The sequence below is a fragment of the Emys orbicularis genome, chromosome 17 (assembly GCF_028017835.1).
Source record: "Emys orbicularis isolate rEmyOrb1 chromosome 17, rEmyOrb1.hap1, whole genome shotgun sequence".
NCBI classification, from domain to species: Eukaryota; Metazoa; Chordata; order Testudines; family Emydidae; genus Emys; species Emys orbicularis.
The window spans coordinates 11,157,953-11,181,019 of NC_088699.1; the positions used below are offsets into that span (position 1 = coordinate 11,157,953).

Here is a 23,067-nt window from a genome sequence, read left to right on the forward strand (position 1 = left end):
TAGTGTGGGTGCAATATCTCTTGGAGGACTGGTGAAAGGAATTGTATGGTACATACACAGCCCGGCTTAAGGTGATTGTTTTGAAACTGAAGCTAGTTAATATCAGTCTTTAAAAGTAGCAGCTGTGTATCGCAGGCATTCCTGAGCGGATTCTGGAGTTGAGACGGAAGATTGTTCTGCTGCCATCAGCTAGGGTGGAGTGTGGCTGCAAAAGTCTATGGGCTACATTGTCCTACGCCTCAGGCAGTCATTGACACCAGTGCAAAGCAGTTGTCAAACGATACTAAATCAGAAGGGTGGTAGCACTCTGGGCCCACTCTGCCTGAGTGACTGCACATGCTGCAGGGTAAAGAAGCATCTGACCCTTTGTCTGTCTTAAAAATTGTTCCTGTGTTGTTATAACCTGGGGATCTGCTGCCAAAGCGGCGATTTTTATTTATGATTTGTGTGCCTGGTGTTGTACATAGAAAACACAGCCCATGCCCTAAAGAGCCTATTTTCTAAGGGCTAGATTTTAGTCCTCGAAAGGAGCAAGGGCAGAAGTAGACTCTACTCCATTCTCCTTTATAGCGGCTGGGGAATGCAGGCCCGGCTCCTTCTTATAACCCCTGCGGATGTTGCCCAAAAAGGAATGGGGAAGGGTGGAAAGAGAGTGAGTGCCTGTCTGGACACCCTCCGACCACCACCATCCAGCACCTGTTAATGGAAATGGAAACAAGTCGCACCCCTGTGCATGAGCAGGGGGCACTGTCACGCCGCTGTGACCAGCCTGGGATCCCCTCGGAGGAATTCTTGCCCAGTCAGCTCCAGCTGCATTCAAGGCTTGGCGGAGTTGCCCTTGGAAGGCTTTGCCGCAGAGGAAGGATTTGAATGCAGAGCGAGCGGTTGCGTCTGGAGCAAGGAGACGGAATGTCACGCCGCATCCTTCGGGGAGGGCTTGGTGGCCTTTTTGCTTAAATGTGGCATTGTTCCTCCCAGCTTGAGTTATGCACAGTATGCAAGAGTGCGTTATGCTCTGTGATGCATTATTGCCTTGTGTCACCTGGGATAAAATTCAGCCAGAACACTTAGTCCAAACCATCCTACATCACCTTCTCTCTACTCAGTCCTTCTGAGTCCTTCGCAAGCTCTTGGATGGCGTTCCAGCTCAGCGCTGAGCCAGAGTGTGTTAGCAAGGGAGCTGAGAGCCCTGGAGCTCAGCAAAATTCCCTAGGAGGGTGATGCAGAAGGTACCAGACGTGGAAGCTGGAGGAGGGGGCTAGCTGAGGGGAGTTACCAGCTTCCGTGCATTGGAGAGGCCAGGATCATGGAGATTTGGTAATTGGTGGAGGTGGTATTGAGAATGTGTTTAATTGTAGAAGACATGGAGGAAACAAGGGGAGAAATGAAGGAAGGGGAATGCAGGGAAGTGATTGGCGGGGGATTTGGTGAAAGAGTGGGGAGATGTATGGGGTGAGAGAGAGCGGGGGAAGGGGAGGCGAAAAGGAGATTGAGACAGGGGTGGTGTCTCAATTATGGACAATTAGGAAATATCCCGCTATTGTCTTTTTCCTACCTTTGGGGGAGGGAGGGTACATTTCAGCAGAGGCCTTCCCCAGACACCCACCAAAATCCTTACTCATTGAACCCCAAACATCCATCAGGAGGAATGCTCAACGTTGCAGGATTCCAGAGGCCTAACCCAACGCCCATTGAATTCAATCAGCAACGGGTATGTCTGTTTGCACGTGAACACACCCCTAGCTCACAGGAACGTCCCAAGGAATAATTTGCTCATGCTTTGAAAGGGTCAAGCACTATGTAAGAGCTAAGCATTATTATTTTATGAAATGAAAAGCCCTTGAAAATGGAGGCGTATGCACTTTGGTTTTAAATTGTCAAAATGGGCCAGTTCTGTGTTTAAAAACCCTCCAACGCTATTGCATTTTGAAGTTTCTCTCTCTCTAAAAAAGGCATTTCCTTTTGTGCCAAAAACAAAACAAAAAGACGATGACAATGGGCCAAATCTTTGTTGTTTGTAAATGGGTGAAAATTTACCCATGTCAGTGGAGCTGTCTCTGTTAACAGCAGCTGATAATTTGACCGTAGCCTTTTGAGATTTTGCATTGAGCTTTTTTTTGCAAATCAATGTGCATCCCCAAATTCCAAAGTTCCAAAGTTCTGCATGATTTTTTTTTTATGTGAAAAGGGGCTATTTCCTGGAAATTCTAGGTTGTAAGATGACCTGATGTGAAAGGATGATAATTTCCCCTTCCCCACAGCCCCTCAAACAAACAAACAAAGAAATTATTCATTGCTTTTGCTTACCACAGCTGGGTTCAGCTAGACTTTGCCTTTCTCTCCTGCTTTGTTTTGATATATTCATAACAGGAATGAGCCCTGATGTATAAATAAAGAGAAGACCTGCCTTCCCATAGGAGCCCATTTGTCCCAGAAGGATCTGTGGAGTAACACTCAGCCCTTGCAGGCTAATCCTCCTGAGAGGGTTTAACACGATTTTAAATGAGAACTCCTGCCAGACAAGCTGTAAATGGTGTTTTCTTTACTTTGCAATGATCAATGTAATATTTTCAGGGCCATGCACAGTTTTGTATTAGCTGTTTTGCATTGTTTCAAGAACAATGTTTTCTTTTTTTTTTTTTTTTTTGGTAATGTGGTGTTAATTAAGGTTCAGGCAATACCACTTATAGCCTGAGTTTGGCAGAAGAAAGAGACACAGATGGCCAGATTCCCATCTCACGGCTGCTTTACAGCAGTGTAATTCCATTGGATCTGGCTCATAGTATATTCTCCTCAATCACACCGCTTCTTCAGACCCATTTTGCCTGCCCATAAGAAAACATTTTGTGCATCCATATTATTTAGATGTATGCATCTACATATCTATGCAACTCTCTATATTTCAAGGATGCTGTGCTGTCCATTGGAGCAGGATCCTACAGCCCTGTAGGGAATTTTGACATTGATTTCAATAGGATTAAAATAACAATGAGACCTAGCTCTTATATAGCACTTTTCATCCGTAGGTGTCAAAGTGCTTTAGAAAGGATGGAGGCGTTCCCCATTTTACAGATTGGGAAACTGAGGTGAAGTGACTTGCCCAAGGTAACCCAGCAGGGCAGCGGCGGAACCAGGAATTGAACCCAGGTTTCTCGAGTAGCAGTCTAGTGTTCTGTCCACTAGGCAACACTGCCTCCTGTGAGTTAGGTGTGTGCCCTCACTGTGTATTGATGTTATCTCCCCACCCCCATCCTCCTGCGACATTCCCACCTCTACTTATTTTATTGTCCCTTTGTTCCATCTTGTCTCAGACTAGATTGCAAGCAGGGGCCCACTTGGGTGCTGTAAAAGAATAACTAATTATCAGTGAGGAGAGGATTGAGAGTCTCGTAGCCATAGGGAAATGAATCCTGGAGGTGTTTGCACATTTTTGCCATGCAATTCCCCCCACCCCAGATTTCTCCCTGCTCTCATCACATTAAGGCAGGGATCATGTGATCGACTTAAGATTGTTTTAAGGCAAGCTTGCTATGTCTATCATGAGGGCAGAGAGGTGGTAACTAGGTCAGCTGCATGTAGCTCAAGGGAACAGCTGTTCGTGGGTGGCTTTTTCCCCATCGCCAGGCTTTCTTGCCTGTAGAACCGGCACTTCCGTTGAAGTTAAGCCATTCTGCTTGCCTGGAAGACGTTAAGGAGAAGAAAACTAATTACACAACCTGTTCAGAGCGCTGAATGCAAGATGAATGCATTTTAATGTACTAAGGAGGGATTGCTTGCCAGCTGTCCTCAATGCTGAGGGTTGGGAAGGTGTGTCTCTTGAGTCTTTTGAGTTGGTTTTAGAAAGTGAGTGTCTGTCACTAGTTCCCTGGAGTTGCCAAGTGGTTAGGGCAGAGGATTGGGTGTCAGGCTTTCTGGTGGGTGTTTCTCACTATGCCAGTGACTTATCATTTGACCTTAAGCAAATGGCAGGCTAGAAGGTGGCAGTTATGGCACATCCCTGAGCCAAGGGCAGTTCAGAGCTGCCCTAAACCAGGAGGGGCATTGGGAAAATTATCACTCAGGCCCAAGGCAGGGGATGCATTTGGCAAGTTCTTCTGATCCCCTACAATCTGAACCCCACAAGTGCCATATCTGTGTAACTCCACTGCAGTCAATGAAGCAATTCTCTCCAGGTGAGAAGGGTGCCTCCATTTACCTGACTGTGAAATGGGTATAATAGCATCTCCCCAGGGTGTTGAGAATGAATCAATAGAAAAGTGGTTAGAGATTATAAGACGAGAAGAAAGATGTTCCAGTGTTTAGGGCACTAAGCTAGGGCTCGGGAGACCTGAATTCAAGTCCCTGCTCTGCCACCGACTGCCTATGCGACCTTTGGCAAGTCACTTAAACTCTCTGTCTCTCAGTTCCTGCACTGCCCTGCCTTGTGGGGGTGTTACAAGGATTACTACATTAAAGATTGTGGTATGCTCGGATACTATGTAATGGGAGTCATATAAGTACATAGATAGTATGTACATAGAAAGTACCAATAACATTTTCTATGGAAGATTGTGGTACTAGGGACATAGGAATTACCATATTGGATGATTATTTATGTATTTACTAATTGTATTGCATTAGCGCTTAGGAGCTCCAGTCATGGACCAGGATCACAATTTGTGCCAGGCGCTGTACAAACACAGAACAAAAGATGATCCCTGCTCTAAAGATCAGACCCAGGGTTCATTTAGCCCAATATCCGGTCACAGGCAGTGGCCGTCACCAGATACTTTAGAGGAAGCTGTAAGAACCCCACAGTAGAAAGCTGTGGGATAATCTGGCTTCTCTTTAGTTTTTCCAGAGGCCACTGAGTTAAGAGACAGAACCATCTTCTTGTTCTGTCGCCTTTGGCAGCCCAGCTCATTACAACGATGTTCGCATCCATAGCATCCCTAGCGCCAGGCTGCGTTGGAAACGTGCCATTTAAAAAAAATCAGTTGATATATATTTTTATAAAACCGAGGAAGCGGAGGGAAGCCATTCATCAATAATTATGACCTGGATGTGTCATCGAACTGTTAATGAGTAACCAGAATTTAGCTTGGGAGAACGGAGTGTTTGCACAGATTCAGGTTCCCAGGCTCCAGCTGGCCAAGGAAGGTTGAACAAAATGGCAGAGAGGTTCTTTTGTTCCTTTTGAGTGAGAGCAGGGTCGGGGAAGGGAAGAGGCGTCCTGGGGTTCCAGACAATACGGAAAGGCACCAGCTTGGTGGAACGACGGGAGAGAGGATTAGGCGCGTGGGGGGAGCTCACTGGTGAGATGCAGTTCTTTTCACAACCAGGCACAAAAGTTTCTTAAGTGGCAAGCTCTGAGCCCTGCCAATCACTTTAACTCAAGATGGTTGGGGCCTGATCTAAAGTGTCACATGGAGATGGTCGTGCAAGAGGGGAGGAAGGAGCCATACAGGAAACCTTCCCCTAACCATGCAAGGCCCAATAGCAATCCCTTTCATTTGGGGAGCACTAGGATGCTAATGACACCTCCACAATGCTCCATTTGTTATGGATGGCGCAGTATGTACTTGTACATGTACAGTGGTGGGCACTGCACTGGGGGAGTTTATGCCTGCCCAAGGTCTAACCTCCCTGGAGCTCTTCCTGGGGGCAGGGTGGCTCGGCATGATCCCTGTGCAGGGCTGTAACATAAATACTACAATCTAGCCCCCATTATTTAGTTTCCATTCGTTGAAACAATAAGTGTAGATATAAATGCTGTTGAACTGGGCCCTATATGGCTGGGGCTGGCTCAGCACCCGCAACCAGGGCCAGAGGTTTAAAAAAGCTTGGTTCCCGTTCAGGCACCTAAAGAAGTGGCCAGATTTTCATTAAGGAAGTGGTGTCCTTTGAGTGCTGAAAATCTGTCCCTTATTCAGATGCCTACATGGGAGCTGAGCTCTTTAGAAATCCCCCCCCAATTTTGGGTGCCGAGCTCTTTTGAGAATCTGCCACACATCCAGGAGAAGACAGCATGGTCTAGTGGTCTGAATATACTGAAAACTCGGCACCCCTGAGTTCTAAAGTTGGCTCTGATGCGGGCTCCTTCTGTAGCTCTGGGCAAGTCAATTCACCCTTTTGCTTCCCTGTCTGTAAAAATGAGGATGAAGGTAACACTGACCTAACGTGAGGGTGTCGTGGAAATTACTTACGTTAAGATAGTCTGGAGATGAAACATACTATAAAAAAGCGATGCTCGGTATAGGATAGCTACAGCATGGAAAACACAATCATGTGACCCATCCCTCCTATTGTTATGGTAACTTTGTCCTCATCCAGATCAGATACATGGAGTGAAATTCACCCGTGAGCAGAAAGCTAGAATCTTGCACCAATAAAAGTCCCACGTTAGCCTCATTTTAAGGACTTGGTGGTGTCTAAACTTTGTATTTCTTACTCTGTAGAGGGGAAGACTTCACCCTTTGAAAATAAGAAAAGGCCATTTAAAATCCTCTCCCGAGATATTTATTTTTGTGTGGCAAAATAACATATTCACATGCCAGTTTGCCAAACTGTTGTTTAACTAAAGTGATTCAGCTGAAAGAGGTCAACCAGGCATGAAGATCAAAACAACATGCTGGGCTGCTACCAGGACAATGAAGATATATGGTTTCTTTGCTCTGCAGAGAGCCAAGCTAACTTCTGGAGAGTGACCTCTGTTGGTTAAATTTATAACCAATTGTAAACAAATCTATTTGTTTATGTTCCCTGTGCATGAAGCAAAGTAAGTATTTTTTATATCGACACCCAGGAGTTTGAAAAATGCAGAGGAGAGCTAAGAATTAAAGCAGTTGAAGGAGAAAGTGAAGGCTGGTAGTTAGTTAAAGGAGAGAGAGAATTCAGTATTGCTCCTATTTGGCTTTATGCTACTCCTGATCCGAGAGTGTTTAGCACAGTGGTTCTCAACCTTTCCAGACTGCTGTACCCCTTTCAGGAGTCTGATTTGTCTTACGTACCCCAAGTTTCACCTCACTTAAAAACTACTTGCTTACAAAATCAGATATAGAAATACAAAAGTGTCACAACATACTCTTACTGAAAAATTGCTGACTTTCTCATTTTTACCATATAATTATAAAATAAATTGATTGGAATATAAATATGGTATTTACATGTCAGTGTATAGTATATAAAAGCGTATAAACATGTCATTGTATGAAATTTTAGTTTGTACTGACTTTGCTAGTGCTTTTTATGTAGCCTGTTGTAAAACTAGGCAAATATCTAGATGAGTTGATGTACCCCCAGGGGAACGCGTACCCCTGGTTGAGAACCGATGGTTTAACATGTCAGATTATGTGTGGGGGTTTAGCATCATTTCCCCCCCCAACTGTTCTTCAAAGCAAAGTGCAGATGGCATCAAACACTCTTAGAACAGTTTCACGTCAAACCATAGTCCTAGAGAAGTTTTTAGATCTCCTGTGGCTTGAGTAATTGACAAAAGTGACCATCTGCTGGCTGTTCAGAGGTCTGTCAGCTGGTGGCCTCAGTCTAGGTCCCAGTAGACAAATGTGTATATCCCCAAAAGCACCATCACTGGGGACATCTACACTGCAGAACGCCCCCTTCCCCTGGCAGCAAGTCTCAGATCCTGGGACACCGATTCAGGCTCGCGCTACAAGGCTAAAAATAACAGTGTAAAGTTCCTGCTTACGCTGGAGTACAGGCTCTGAAACCCAGTGAAGGGGAGGGTCTCAAAGACCAGGCTCCAGACCCAGCAGGAACGTCTACACTGCTATTTTTAGCCCCACAGCACAAGTGCCGCAAGCCCAAATCTGTTGACCTGGGCTCTAAGACTTGCTGTGCATTTTGGATTTGGAGTGTAGATGTACCCAAAGTCACCCTTTCTTTCGCAAGTTCAGTATAACCCACTGTGAGTGTGTGGCACAGATCCTTTTCAAACAGTTTAGTTATATATTATAGACTTATAGAAAGAGACCTTCTAAAAACGTTAAAATGTATTACTGGCACACGAAACCTTGAATTAGAGTGAATAAATGAAGACTCGGCACACCACTTCTGAAAGGTTGCCGACCCCTGCTGTAGCAGCTTGAGCTTTTACTCTGGTGGTCCCTGGTTCAATCTCAGATGCGTTATCTATGATAGCATCAGCCGAGAGGGCAAGCTGTAACTTTGCAATGAGACTACAGGCACTCCCCCCGAACAGGGGATAGGCACTTTGCTGGGGTGACATGGGGGAAGTTCCTGAGGGGGGCTCTGCCCACTCCCTGTTCTGCAGGTGAAGAGAAGCCTTCAGTCTCTAGGCGCCACCTTTCACAAGCACGACAGTTCATTTGGACCGGAGTAAATATATCTGCAGAATTGTCATGCAGGCGCCTAACTGGGTGACTGATTCAAGAGCAAAAACACAATCAAGTAGCTGAAGACAAGAAAAACATGCACAAAAGAATCTTGATGGATACTCAAGGTTTCTGAAAGCTGTCGTTAGTTCTCCTTTTCCATCAAGGTTTCCTTTACAAGGGGCTGGGAACTGAATTCTTGCTGTTTGGGGGCAATCATCTAATTTTCCAGAAGTTTTGCTGAAAAAGGACTAAAATAATTTGCCATTGGTAAATAGGGTGACCAGACAGGAAGTGTGAAAAATCAGGATGGGGTGGGGGGGGAGGGGGTAATAGGTGCCTATATAAGACAAAGCCCCAAATATCAGGACTGTCCCTATAAAATCGGGACATTTGGTCACCCTATTGGTAAAGTTCCATTGGAAAGTTTGAGTTAAAACCAAGCAAAATATGGCAACACTAATGTTATTTAGTAAGTATATGATGATAGTGCCTGGATGGGATCAGGGCCGCATTGTGCCAGACACTACAAATATAGGCTCCAGCCCTGGAATGAGCTTTCTAGAGTTACAGGGTTCTGCCAGTGTGGACCTCACTGCAGGTTCCAGGTATGGGCACTGAGCCAGAATTAACTGTGAAATGTTACTTTTCTGCCCACCAGCTGTTGTATCCACATTCTTCCCCCCCCCCCCCCATAATCACTTTTTGATGTAATACATTTTCAGTGGGAAATACCTACTTTTGATCAATAGTTTCAGGTTTTTGTCAACAAAACAAAACAAACATTTTCTTTGGCTTCCAACAAGCACGTTTTAAATTGTCAAAAACAATTTTTAAAAGTGTTGAAAACTCAAAAACTTCAGTACCGATTTTCATCGAAAACTTAAATTTCTTCTAAAATATTCCCAGAAAATGAAATAATGTGTCTGACCAGCTCTGGCACGGAACCTAGTTATTCAGAGTTTTGGATAAGGATGGTCTGTTTTTCAGAGTCTGCAGCTGTCTCAGTTCCACCCTATTCTTTATAGTACTGAAATTGACAGTTTATGACCCAATTCAACTGCCAGTGCAGTCAGTGGAAAGAGCCCATTGACTTCAGTGAATGGGCCCTTAATAATATATGGCATAGTAAAAGGGATGCTTTACATTAAATCCAATATTACTGGTCATTAGAGCAGGGAATAATACACAGTGTATAAGTATGTTTAATTTGGCCTCTTTTCTTTCTTGACACATATCCAGAAACAGATCATGATTTTGTTACATTTATTTGTGGGTCAACCTCATCTGATTAACATCTTTTACTCTCTGGCGTCATAGCATATCTTTGAAATTTGCAAAGTGTTGCTTCCTGTGATTGGTTAGATAAATCATGTGGTATTGACCCCCTGTTCCCTAAATGTCTAAGCTTGCAAAGTGCTTCCAGTGTGAATTTTGACATTAGTTTATTGTGAATGTTTATGCTGGTAAAATAATAACTCAGATCTTTGCAGAGAGGGAAGATGAAAGGGGCAACAAGTGTAGCAGAAGGAAATTAATTAAAAAATTCCATTGAATATTCATAGGCTGTTGTTGCAACGTTCATCGAGATCTGCTATTCAATCAGAATGTCAAGGACTAGTGTGGAACTCAGCTGAACTGGTGGGATTTCTTCCCTATTTCCCTTCTCATATCTGATCATTAATACACTTGGCTACCATCTGCATTACAGTTACAATGCTTTTATCTTAGGCCCTGTCTTACTATGGCTTAGTAAATGGTTCATGACACTCTCACTCAATGCAGTTATGACTAGAGGTGTCTGGAAAACAGATTTTCCATCCTGTGGAAAATTTATAATTTTTTTTGTCTCAAATTGGGAAACAAAGCCAAAATTCCATGTCTCCCCCCCCCCCCCCATGAAATAGAATTCCAAAAAATTATTGTTTTGCATCAGTTGAAACATTTTGTTTAGGTTTTGACCATTTATAAAATTCTTAATATAAAATAACATTTTTGAAATGAAAACTTTTAAAATAAAAATAAAAAAATCAAAATTCTTGTTCATTTTTTTTTAAACAAAATTTTGTCAAAATTGGTATGGTTTAATGAAAAATGTTGGTTTTGTTGAAACATCATTTTTGCACATAAAAATTCCCAGATCAGCTCTGGTTGCGACAAACACATTGAGTTGTTTTCCTACAGCAGCTTTTTCAACAACACAGCCGTGAGTCAACCAACTATACCGACCATTCTGTCTAACTGTATGTAGCAGTGCATTCTGGGAAATTCCGGACAGCAATCCAGTAGAACCACACAGGGAATGGAGTGGCCAGAGAATCTGCACAGACAGTTTGGCAATACATTCTGGAAAGACACCCTGAAGGAATGGAGACTGGACAAACCAGTTACGCAGGCATGAGTACCCTTGATGTAGCCAAAGAGCAGTGTGCTGAACCAGTTGCAGGAAGACAAGTATGTGCCAGTGACAGATTTTTTCCCCCCTCTCTGGTCTTGCTGCCAGAGACACAGAGGAACATCAAGCAGATTTCCTGGCCGAACTCACGCTGTCACCCAAGGAAATGAAGCGTAAGCCACCCCCGCTTTGTTTACCTTATTCATAGGACAGGAAGTTTCAGTTGATTGCACTGATGATGAGCAAACCTCTAAAGGTCTGGAGCTTGGGTTCACCTTGGCTGATGCTGATGATTATAATAATAATAATAGTGCTTTGCGGAACTGTGCCACTGTCTGCCTATGGCAGCTGAGGACCACAGGATTAAGGGCCACATTTTAAAAGCTATTTAGGTGCCTAACTCCCACTGAAATCAATGGGAGTTGGGAGCCTAAGTCCTTTCCCATCTCTGTCCGTAAGTGACTTGCCTGAGCTGAGAATGGAACCTAGAACCCCTGACTCCCGATCCTATACTCTAACTAGACAGTGCTTCCTCTCCAGTTATGGGAGTTGGTGTGAATCTTATTCTCCAGCATCTGCAACCTTTGGGCTGGACAAAGCACAATCACTAGCTTTCATGCACTTCCACCACTGGTCTAAGGTGGACTTCCTACAAGAATAGTCAAGTTTTTCACAGTTTGTTATAGTCCTAGCTGGAAACTGGAAATGAGGGCTAAACAATGTATCCAGGCTGTTCAATTTGCCTTTGGTTCAAAAAATGGGTGAGGCCAGGGCCGGCTCCAGGGTTTTTGCCGCCCCAAGCGGCGGGAAAAAACAACAACAACAACAAAAGCCGCGATCGCGATCGGCGGCAGCTCCACCGCGTCGTTTTCTTCTTCGGCGGCAATTCGGGGGCAGGTCCTTCCCTCTGAGAGGGACTGAGGGACCCGCCGCCGAATTGCCGCCGAAGAGCCCCGACATGCTGCCCCTTCCACTTGGCTGCCCCAAGCACCTGCTTGCTCAGCTGGTGTCTGGAGCCCGCCCTGGGTGAGGCTCAAGAAAGAGCTGATATTATTTGAACTAATTCACTCTGTCTACTGCCACCAAGATCTTATGTATATATATTTAGATAGCGCTTTTCAAGTATAGATTTCAAAGCACTTTACAAAGGAAGGTGATATTGTCCCACATAGAGAAATGGAGGCACAGAGAAGTGATGTGAGCTGCCCAAGAACAAACAAAAATCAGTGGCAGAGCTGGGAGGATAACTCAAGTCTCCCAATCTGGTGGTCACCTGGCCTCCCCAACTTAGTTTGTTAATTAGAGATGGGAATGAGTTGCAAAATTTAGATCCAGATTCTGATCTCACCAAACACATAGTGATAGAACAACAATACCACCTAGCTTTTGTGTGGTGCTTTTCATCAGTAGTTCTCAACGCACTTTACAAAGGAAAGAAGCATCATTATTCCCATTTTACTGACAGAGAAACTGAGGCACTGATTGGTGAAGTGACTAGTCCAAGGCCACCCAGCAGGCCAGTGGCAGAGATGGGAATGCAACACAGGTCTCTTGAGTCCCAGTCCAGTGCTCTATCCATTAGGCTAAAGTTTCTGGACCTGAGGATGTGGCTTGCATCCATCTCTATCTCTCGCCTATAACTCCAAAATCATTACAGCAAAGTGCTTAATTTTTACAGTAATGATCAGTTTTGGCATATGGATACTTAATTTTGTTGTCGAGTATCAATCATCAGGAATCATTAGGTGAGAAGAAAAATATACGTGTTATAAAATGCTTACAGTTTATCCAAGTGTCAAATCTGCCCTATTTTAAGGCAGTTGTCAAGCAATGCAATGAACACTTCTTTTTTTCAGAATCCTTTTTTTCTTTCTTTCTTTCTTGGAAGGAGAAGAAGAAACACTCTCTACTTTGCTGCCCAAGATACTGTAGTTTGCCAAGGGGATTCTCAGTTTCTTGACCCAGTGAACTAAATGTGTTAGGCTGATCTAGATTCTGGGTCCATTCCATTCTGGGTCACTGTTTCTCCTCTTTCCCTGCAATCCACTGTTCAGCTGTATACACAGCCATCACTCAGCAGGTAAATTTTTAGAGGCTACATCCGGAGCTGATATAGATTGGGGGAGCTCCATTGACTTCAGAAAAGCTATCTTGATTTACAGCAGCTCAGGGGGGTAGTCTTTGCAGGACAGCACCCTGTATATATTAGGCTGACCGGCAGAGAATCCATGATAACATCAGCTTTTTGTGTCACTTGCACCTTTTGCCTTCCCAGAGCTGCCTCTGAAAGCAAGAGTAAATAAACAATGGAAAATAACACTGTGAATGACCTCTTCAGATGCTCCTCATTTCTGATGGCTGCTGCTGTTTGTAATATATACACATGTACCGCGTTATCTGTCTAGTGGTCCAGGGACCCTGGAGGGGATTTTCCTTCTGTAAAGGAGATATATTTTTGGTTATAAGCAGGTTCAAAATGTGACTTTTGTTGCTCTTGAAGCTTCACCCATCATAGCTTAGCGACCTTTCTCAGAGGACAGATAGAGGGGAGTTGGGACCAGTCCTGCTCACGCAGCAGTCAAGGGAAAAACTCCCATTGATTTCAGTGGCAGTGGGCCCTATAGAAGACAAGTCATTGCTTCCAGCTTTTTAATGAAGATCGTGACATGCCAGCAAGTGAAATGTCAGGAGTTAGTAAGAAAAAGTGCTAGTTTTGTTGCAATAGGGGGAAAAACTCAGGTGTGGGGGGAGGAAAGACCTTTTCCTTCTGGCTTTGTGATGATTTCTGCAGAAGGAGTAGAAAGGCTGATCATTTTTCCAAATGAGCTCTGAAAAGACAGTCGGCGCTAGTATTTGCACATTGAAATTACAAACAATTTGCAGAGGTTTGGCTAATCTTGCTGGAATTAAATCTCTTCCTTAAACCTGGCTCTGTTTATTTTGTCTAATCTGGTAGTCACTAGATCCAGGGAATTTTCTCTCCCTTCTTTCCCAGAAGGTGACTGGGAACCTGAAATGCTCTATTGTTCTACTGGCCACAGCTTTCACTGGCAAGTTTACTGATTGCTTTGAGATAGCAAAATCCTATCCATTAGCTAAACTTCCTGGTAGGTTAGACTGAGCATATGGTCATGGTCCCAGTTTTCCAGGGGTTTCATGGCTGGAAACGTGGATGAATCTATCTTAGATGACAAGGGACATAGTAGAGTGGGGAGAGACAGGGAGGGTCACAGCCCAGTGACTAGTAGATGTGGCCACTTTGCAAACGTACTGTGGTACAATTCTGCATGATGGCAGGTGACTCTGTTCCTGAGAGGCCCTGGCCTGCAGAATCAGTGTAGTATGGTACAAGTTGGGAACCAGGCTAAAAAGTGCATTGGATGAGCTATGGGCCTGGTTTGAGGCTGTGGTAAGATAAGCCGAGGGCTAAACCAGCCCCTTTGCCCCCCAGCCGCTCAAGCGCACCACTAAGGATTGAGCCACTGATTTCATTGAACCTGGTCCTCCTCTTATTGACGTTAAAGACAGAGCTCTCCTTGATTTCTGTGGGAGCAGGATCATGTCCAGTGGGAGGGGAGGGCACTCAAGCCCACATAATCCATTCATCCCTGCACTGATGCAGGGGGGACTGAAGGGAGGTGGCTTGTGTCTCCCCTATTCTAAGTTGCCCTTCCCACTGCCATAGCCCCAGTGTGATAACCACAATGGGGAATCGGTGCAGTACAGGACAACTTTAGCCACACCACCTCCTGCACTTGATCCCTGCCCGACTCATCTGGCCTGCCCCCAACATACTCCCGATTCACCCCTTGCAGCGGTGGTGGAGCAGAGCTGGCATAGCTCCCTATGCCAGAGAGAATTCACCAGGGAGGCATGTGGCTGCTTTGAGGTTACTTGACACTGGCAGCAGGGTGAGCCAAAAGCCTTATATAGCCTCTCATGACTGCAACTTTTTCATGTGCAGTAAGGCCTCTTGGCATCGCAAACCTTATCTTTGAGTCGCAAACCATTGCAAAACCAACAAACCATAGCATAGCGCTTTCTAGCTCCTTTCTCCCACAGTGAAGAACAGAATGTTTGTTTTTCTCACATAGGCTGAAATTGACAAGCTTTGTTACTGTAATGGTTTCTATCAGGTGGCTCTGCCTCCATTAGAAGAAACATATTGTTGGAGTAATTTCTTTTATGTTGCAGAAAGGTATTAAATTGTTTGGTAACACTTGGCCTAAATTCAATTTTTTCTGCATGTGTCTCTCTGTATGTTCCGAACCCCACAGTCTCATAAGAGTTTGTTCTGCCTGCAATTAAATTACCTTCTTTTTGAGAATCTCCCTGATGAGTTCTCAACTGGGCTTGGTGGGTTGTGAATGTCTGTGCATTTTATTATATGGCCTGTTCTAAAAATGATTTGCTGCTGTTGGTTTTGTTTTAATGATGTTTGTGATAGAAATTTTGTCTTCAATGAATTTGCCAGGAGGGAATTCTGAGCCCCGGTACATCTGAGCTACTCTGCATTTACCATTCCTACTAAATAAAAAAGCAATAACATATGCACCGGGCATCTGACTGCCCATCTCAGAATGAGTCAAGGGTTGCAACGGGAGCAGTGCTCGTGAAAATATATCTAATAGCCGTGCCTCCTCGTTACCCAGGGTGAGAAAAAAGTTCAAGTCTTTTCTATGTTGTTCTATGATCTCTGATTAATAGGTGAGAGAATCATCACAGACTTCGGACAGATGAAGCGTGATGTGTATGGTAAAGTGGCCACAGTTTGTGCATATGATCAATGAGCCACAAGGAAAAACTGTACCCCACTTTAACCATTGTAGTTTTGGCTGGGCAGATCAACTAGGTGGGCACAAGGAAGTAATATCACAGAAAGCTTAAAATAAGTCTGGTTAAATTCTTTTCTCTGGTGAGCAGCCTTCCCTAATTTTGTCTCCATTCAGTCTTGCTCCCCATGCTCTTGCCTTATTGCTCCATTTCTCTCCTTCTTTCACTCTTGGCTATGTGCTTCTAGGTGGCCAGATACTGTGGTGATGAGGGCCATGCAGGTGCCTAAGTAGATAAAAAGTTAGGTAGATAGATATCCTGCTTCCTCAACTGGAACATGCACTTAATCCATCAAATGAACGATCAGTCATTCTCCTCCAAGTCCACCTCTTCAATCTCTCCTCTGTTCTTCTCTATAAAAAATTCCCCCCTTTCTCTCTTTTTTTCTCTTTCTGTCCCCACTGAACTTTGAGCAGATTCTGTATTTTTTTAAATCTTGGCTTATTTAGCTTTTAAGCTGACCAGGGCAGAGAACTATTCATGCGAAGGATGCCATGTAATTTTATGGCACTATTTAAGTATTTTATAATAATAGTCAATTTTTGACTTGTATGCCTTTGGGGTTTCTCTCTGCCACATTCCCTTGCATCATCATCTTCTCATGTCCGTCCCCAATCACAGTATTGTCTGGCTTCATTTGAATTTTGGAAAAAGTCTGTGTGATGATTGTGCTCGGATAGGCTTTTCATCACTAAATCCAAGGCTTCTAAAGTTCTGGATGTGGGTATGGGGACTCAGTGGCTCTAATCATTTTAATTTCACACCACCTGAGAAAGGCATCCAGGTAATCACTTTTGAAGCGTATGGATCAGGATTGACCTAATTCCTAATTTACTCAGTGGAACTCTAGTGGGGTTTGGACAGGGTTCTTAGGAAGCAGGTCTGAGCGCATGCAAAATGGGCATTTGCAATAGGTATTGGTAATGCTTAATTAGTATTTTTTTCAGAGAAAGAACGTTGCTTCGGGGATACCTCTGGAGATAGATACACATAGTGTGCATGCCTCTGTGTGTGATAAACTTAATGGGTTCGGCAGTGTAAAATCTTGACGATCCTGTTACAACGCCACATATTTAAAGTGACAACTCCTTTATTTTTTTTCTCTGCCCCAAATTAAGATTCAGCCTGCAAAGCCAATAAGTTTCACCTTGGTATTGGAAAACCATAAATTTTGCATTTATATCAGACCAGGCTTTTCTGGAATCTGAGCCCACGCTTACTCAAAGACATGTTAGACAAACTAAGGCTGAGTTTTCAGTTTGTAATGAAGCCTGAAAGCAAGATTGTTTAGGATAATTTTGGGTCTCAGTGTGAATGGTCTATGAAGGTCTAATGATAACCTCCCGATCTTCCCTGATTTAAAAAAAAAAGAAAAGAAATTCTCTTCCCAAATAATGAGAGCACTTGTGTCAATACAGTGCACATGAGGACTTTCTCAACTGGAAAGCAGTCCAATAGGGTTTGTGTTGCCATATGTCACTTCATCTGATAGCCTTATCTGAAGCTGCAATGTCCCATTGCAGGTTACTGTCTGTGATCTAGAACCGCTCATTCTGGAACCTATGTCCAGAAGTTCCAGACTGCATCCTCCTGAGTTAGCTTAGCAACCCCAGAATGACTTAACGATTGCTGCAACTCCTCATTCAGAAACAGTAAAAAAGGAGGGCTGAAGCTGTTGCAGCAGAGTGGACACTGTCTTTGGTTCAGTTTGCTGATGTTGTTTTTCTTCTCACTGGAAGAAAGAAATCAGCTCGTGGCTAGTCAAGTAAAAGTCATAAGAACATAAGAATGGCCATACTGGGGTCTGTCTAGCCCAGTATCCTGTCTTCTGTCAGTGACTGGCGCCAAATGCTTCAGAGGGAATGAACAGAACAGGGCGATTTATCGAGTGATCCATCCCGAGTCATCCAGTCCCAGCTTCTGGCAGTCAGAGGTTTAGTCAGAGGGACCCTAGAGTATGAGGTTGTCTCCCTGATCATTTTGGCTAATAGTCATTGATGGACCCACCCTCCATGAACTTATCTAATTCTTTTTTGAACCCTGTTATACTTTTGGCCTTCACAACATCCCCTGGCAACGAGTCTCACAGGTTGACTGTGTGTTGTGTAAAGAAGTACTGTACTTGCTTTTGTTTGTTTTAAACCTACTGCCTACTAATTTAATCAGGTGAGCCCTGTTTCTTGTGTTAGGTGAAAGGGTAAATAACACTTTCCTATTCACTTTCTCCACACCATTCATGATTTTATAGACCTCCATCCTATCCCCGGTCATCACTTTTCTAAGACGAACAGTCCCAGTCTTTTTAATCTCTGCTTGTATGGAAGCTGTTCTGTACGAGTAATAATTTTCGTTGCCCTGCTGTGTGTACCTTTTCTAATTCTAATGTATCTTTTTTTGAGATGGGGAGACCAAAACTGCATGCATTATTCAAGATGTGGGCATGCCAGGGATTTATATAGTGGCATTATGATATTTTCTGTCCTATTATCTATTCCTTTCCTAATGGTTCCTAGCATTCTGTTTGCTTTTTTTACTGCTGCTGCTGCAAATAGAGCAGGTGTGGAGAGTTCTCTGAAACAGTGACTCCAAGATCTCGTTCTTGAGTGAGAATAGCTAATTTAGACTCCATCATTTTGTATGTATAGTTGGGATTATGTTCTCCCAACCTTCATTGCTTTGCATTTATCCACACTGAATTTCATCTGTCATTTTGTTGCCTAGTCACCCGGTTTTGTGAGATCCCTTTTCGCCTCTCTGGACTTAACTATCTTGAGTGATTTTGTACCATCTGCACACCTCGCCACCTCACTATTTACCCCATTTCCCCCCGATGATTTATGAATATGTTGAACAGCACTGGTCCCAGTACAGATCTTTGGAGGATCTTGCTGTTTACCTCTCTATTGTGAAAACTGACCATTTATTCCTACCATTTGTTTCCTATCTTTTAACCAGTTACTGATCCATGAGACAACTTTCCTTCTTATACCATGACTGCCTTCTTTGCTTAAGAGCCTTTGGTAAGGGACCTTGTCAAGACTTTCTGAAAGTACACTATATCCATTGGATCACCCTTGTCCACATGTTTGTTGGCCCCTCAAAGAATTATAATAGATTGGCGAGGCATGATTTCCTCTTACAAAACCCATGTTGACTCTTCCCCAACATATTATATTAATCTGTATATCTGATAATTCTGTTCTTTACTATAGTTTCAACCAGTTTTCCTGGTACAGAAGTTAGGCTTACTGACCTGTAATTTCCAGGATCGCCTCTGGAGCTTTTTTCAGAAATTGGCTATCTGCTAGTCATCTGGTACAGAGGCTGATTTAAGCGATAGGTTACATACCATAGTTAATAGTTCTGCAGTTTCATATTTGAGTTCCTTCATAACTCTTGAGTGAATACCAACTGGTCCTGGTAACTTATTACTGTTTAATTTATTGATTTTCCAAAACCTTCTTTACTGACATCTCAGTCTGGGACAGTTCCTTAGATTTATCACTTAAAAAGAATGGCTCAGGCGTGGGAATCTCCTTCACATGCTCTGCAGTGAAGACTGATGTAAAGAATTGATTTAGCTTCTCTGCAATGGCCAGGTCTTCCTTGAGTGCTCCTTTAGCACCTCGATTGTCCAATGCCCCCGCTGATTGTTTGGCAGGTTTTCTGCTCCTGATGTACCTAAAAAAAAAAAAAATTGCTGTTAGTTTTTGTGTCTTTTGCTAGTTGCTCTTCAGATTCTTTTTTGGCCTGCCTAGTTATACTTTTACACTTGCCTTGTTGAAGTTTATGCGCCTTTCAATTTTCCTCAGTAGGATGTGACTTCCAATTTTTAAAAAAATGTCTCTTTTTTTTCTCTAACCGTCTCTTTTACTGTGTTGTTTAGCCATGATGCCATTTTTTGGTCCTCTTACTTTTTTTTTTTTTTTTTGTAATTTAATATAGTTTGAGCCTCTATTATGGTGTTTTAAAGAAGTTTCCATGTGGCTTGCAGACAGTTCCCTCTTGTGACTGTTCCTTTTAATTTCTGTTTAACTAGCCTCCTCATTTTTGTGTAGTTTCCCTTTCTGAAGTTAAATGCTACCGGGGTGGGTTTCTTTGCCCCCCCATTTAAGGATGTTAAATTTAGTTAATTATGGTCGCTATTACTGAGTGATTCAGAGAGATTCACCCTTTGGACCAGATCCTGTGCGCCACTTAGGACTAAATCAAGAATTGCCTCTGCCCTTGTGAGTTCCAGGTCTAGTGCTTCAAGAAGCAGTCATTAATGGTGTCTAGAAATGTTCTCCCTACATCCCATCCTGAGGTGACTGTCATGCAGTCTGGAGTGGTTCATGACCACGAGTGCCTACCTCAGGGCAGACTGTCAAAAGCAGGGCAGACACCCCAAACTGGTGGTATGTTCTATAATAGGACTTCACCAATCCAGTAACAGATGTTTGCACCTGGATCACTGTGACAGCCTTACCATGGAGTCACAGACAGTCCAGTCTATCTTGCCACCCAGGCAAGCTGGACTTAGTGATAAATGACCCCCGGACTCCCCCCCCCCCCCCCTCCCACACACACACACTGGCTGCTCCCAGTCTGAAGAGACCAGTCATTTATCTCAGGTCAATTTGTACCTTAGATCTCACACCAAAGACAATGCTGGCAGCCAATCCTATTATCAACTAACTAAAGGTGTATTAACTAGGAAAAGGGAATAAGAGAGTTATTTACAGGTTAAAACAAGCAAGCATGTATACACAAGTGAGTTTCAGTCTCTGATTCGAAGGGTGACAGAGTTGTAGTAATCTGTTAATTCAAAATGTCTTTCAGGGTTAACCATGCCGTGCAGCTCAGGGATCTGTTTGCTTATGTTTAGGAATCTTTGCCTCTCAGAGTCCAGGTAGCATGAAAAAGATCCGGTTTCTCATTGTTAGGGATTTTTATCCCCTTCACTCCAAAGTCCAAAACTAATGGGATGAGTTCGTCCCTAGGTCGCCCCTTTCTGGAAGGAGTTAGGAGTGCAGGCAACAGGGCCTCTCTCCTTTGATCTGACACTACCTTGTTTTTCTTCAATGGGCCATCCTGCACATTTTACCTGAATTAATGCTTCTTTTCCTGTTTGGTGAATTACACAATTACAGAGGTTTACAATGCAAACAGTCTATATATCTTTCTACCATGGGCTATAGAGGTTATAAATGTAGCATCCTATAAGCATTTTATAAAGTCTAAACACTAAACACATTCTTATCAACTTAATGTCTAATATCTATTTGGATAATGCTGATGAATAGGTAAGCAAAACTGAGCATAAGAACGGCCATACTAGGTAAGACCAAAGGTCCACCTAGTCCAGTATCCTGTTTTCTGACAGTAGCCAATGCCAGATGCCCCAGAGGGAATGAACAGAACAGGCAATCATCAAGTGATCCATCCCCTGTCGCCCATTCCCAGCTTCTGCATTTCCAGTTATACATTTGTAAGTGTTCAGTGAGGCCTTGGCATGAGCTGACACCTGCTCTGCCAGTATCACAGTGATATGTTCCCAGTCAATATGAGGATACCTGAAATCCCCCATTATTACTGGGTTTTCTGTTTTTGTATTCTCTCTAATCTCCCTGAGCATTTCACAGTCACTGTCCCCATCCTGGTTAGATGGTCAGTAGTACATTTCTACTCCTATGTTTTTATTGTTGAAGCATAGAGATTCAGTTTGATTCATTTAAGCTTTTTACTATGTTTGACTCTCTGTATGTTTGACTTTCACCTATAGTGCCACTCCCCTACCAGTGCGACCTACCCTGTCATTTCTATATATTTTGTATCTTGGTATTACCATGTCCCATTGATTATCATTGTTCCACCCAAGTTTCTGTGATGCCGATTATATCAATATTATTTAATACCTGGTACTCAAGTTCACCCATCTTAGTATTTAGACTTCTTGCATTTGTATACAAGCACTTAGAAAATTTGTCAATATTTAGTTGTCTGCCTTCACGTGATGTAATTGAATGGGACTCTGTTTTGTTTGACTGTTTATCTTCCGTTCCTACCAGGACTTTACCCGTGCAAATCTCGCCTTAGGTTAGGGGTGCAAACCAAATCCAGGCACTCATTTTGTTTTAAAATATTGCAGCCATTTGAATAATAGGCTTTATGGGATTCTTTTATTATTTATTATTTGTACAGCAGGAATGCCCAGAGACTCCGAAACAAGATCAAAATCCTTTTGTGTTAAGTGTGTTAAGTGCACATTGCAAGAGATGGGCCCTAGATAGGCAAGACAGACAAAGGAAGCATTATTACTCCTTTATTTATCCTTCTTTATTATCCCCAGATGGAGAAGTGAGTCACAGAGGCTTGTCAAAGGTCATATAGGGAGCCAGGAACTGAATCCAGGTTCCCGAGCCCAAGTCCAATAGAGCTGGTGAACATTTTTTGGCTAAAACTTTTTCGAATGAGAAATGCAGATTCATTGTCATCGAAACATTTCACAAATGCTGTCAGTTTTGCCAAATTGTTTATTTAGGGGGGGAAATTGAAATGTTTTGTTCTGACATTTTCTAAATGAAATATTTCAGGTTTTTGGTTCAAAATGCCTTGTTTTGAATGACAGGTTTCAGAGTAGCAGCCGTGTTAGTCTGTATCCGCAAAAAGAACAGGAGTACTTGTGGCACCTATGCTCTAATAAATTTGTTAGTCTCTAAGGTGCCACAAGTACTCCTGTTATTTTTGTTTTGAATATTACTTAATTTTATTTAGAAACTCTCAAAACCCTTTCAATATGCTTAGCATTGAAATGAAATGTTTCGCTTTGAATCCAACGAGATGTTTCCTTCGACCCCAAATAATTTTTTTTCAGTTTTGTTGAATTGCCAGTGAGCCGAAAAAATCTGTTGTTTGCCCAGCTCTGCAGTCCAGTGCCTTAGGCACAAGACCATCCTTTCTCCTTGATTCATATATAGTCCAAGGCTAGTGATAGGTTGACATGAGAGTTCTGTATCTTTAAGACTGGTTATATTTACCCACAGACACGCTTCCTCTGGTAACATATTAACTTGTGTGAAATTCTATCCCGTTTGCTGTGCACTTCTTTATAGTTCACACTCCTAATTTTCTGTTTGCCCCCTATGGCTCTCCAGAAGGCTTTGCTAAAGACATACATACCAAATTAAAGCCGCGTTTTATTTAGATTTGAGAGTTTTACCAGAGTCAATGCGATACGTCAGAAATAAATGTTTGTACTTTGTACTAGGACATTAATAGGCTCAATAAAATCTTGATGGGACTATAAAAGCTTGTATTGCCTTCACTGTTTTTTTAGTACACATTGCCAAGATTCTCATCTGCCATGTGTCTGAAAAAGATAGCCGTCTTCGCATACCTGTCTCCATATTAGCAGGATGTTTACCTAGGCTAGTGAGATATTGTCTGAATGGTTGGGATACACAACCACAACTACACTTAGGAATCCCCTACAGTACAATGGGGCCTTGTTTTGCCTTCTCTTAA

The 23,067-nt window shown here is 43.1% G+C and overlaps 1 protein-coding gene across 1 annotated transcript in view; it reads left to right on the top strand.

The window, feature by feature from the left end:
• RAP1GAP2 (RAP1 GTPase activating protein 2) overlaps positions 1-23,067 on the top strand; it is a 241,779-nt gene that overhangs the window by 149,527 nt on the left and 69,185 nt on the right. The window lies entirely within an intron of this gene.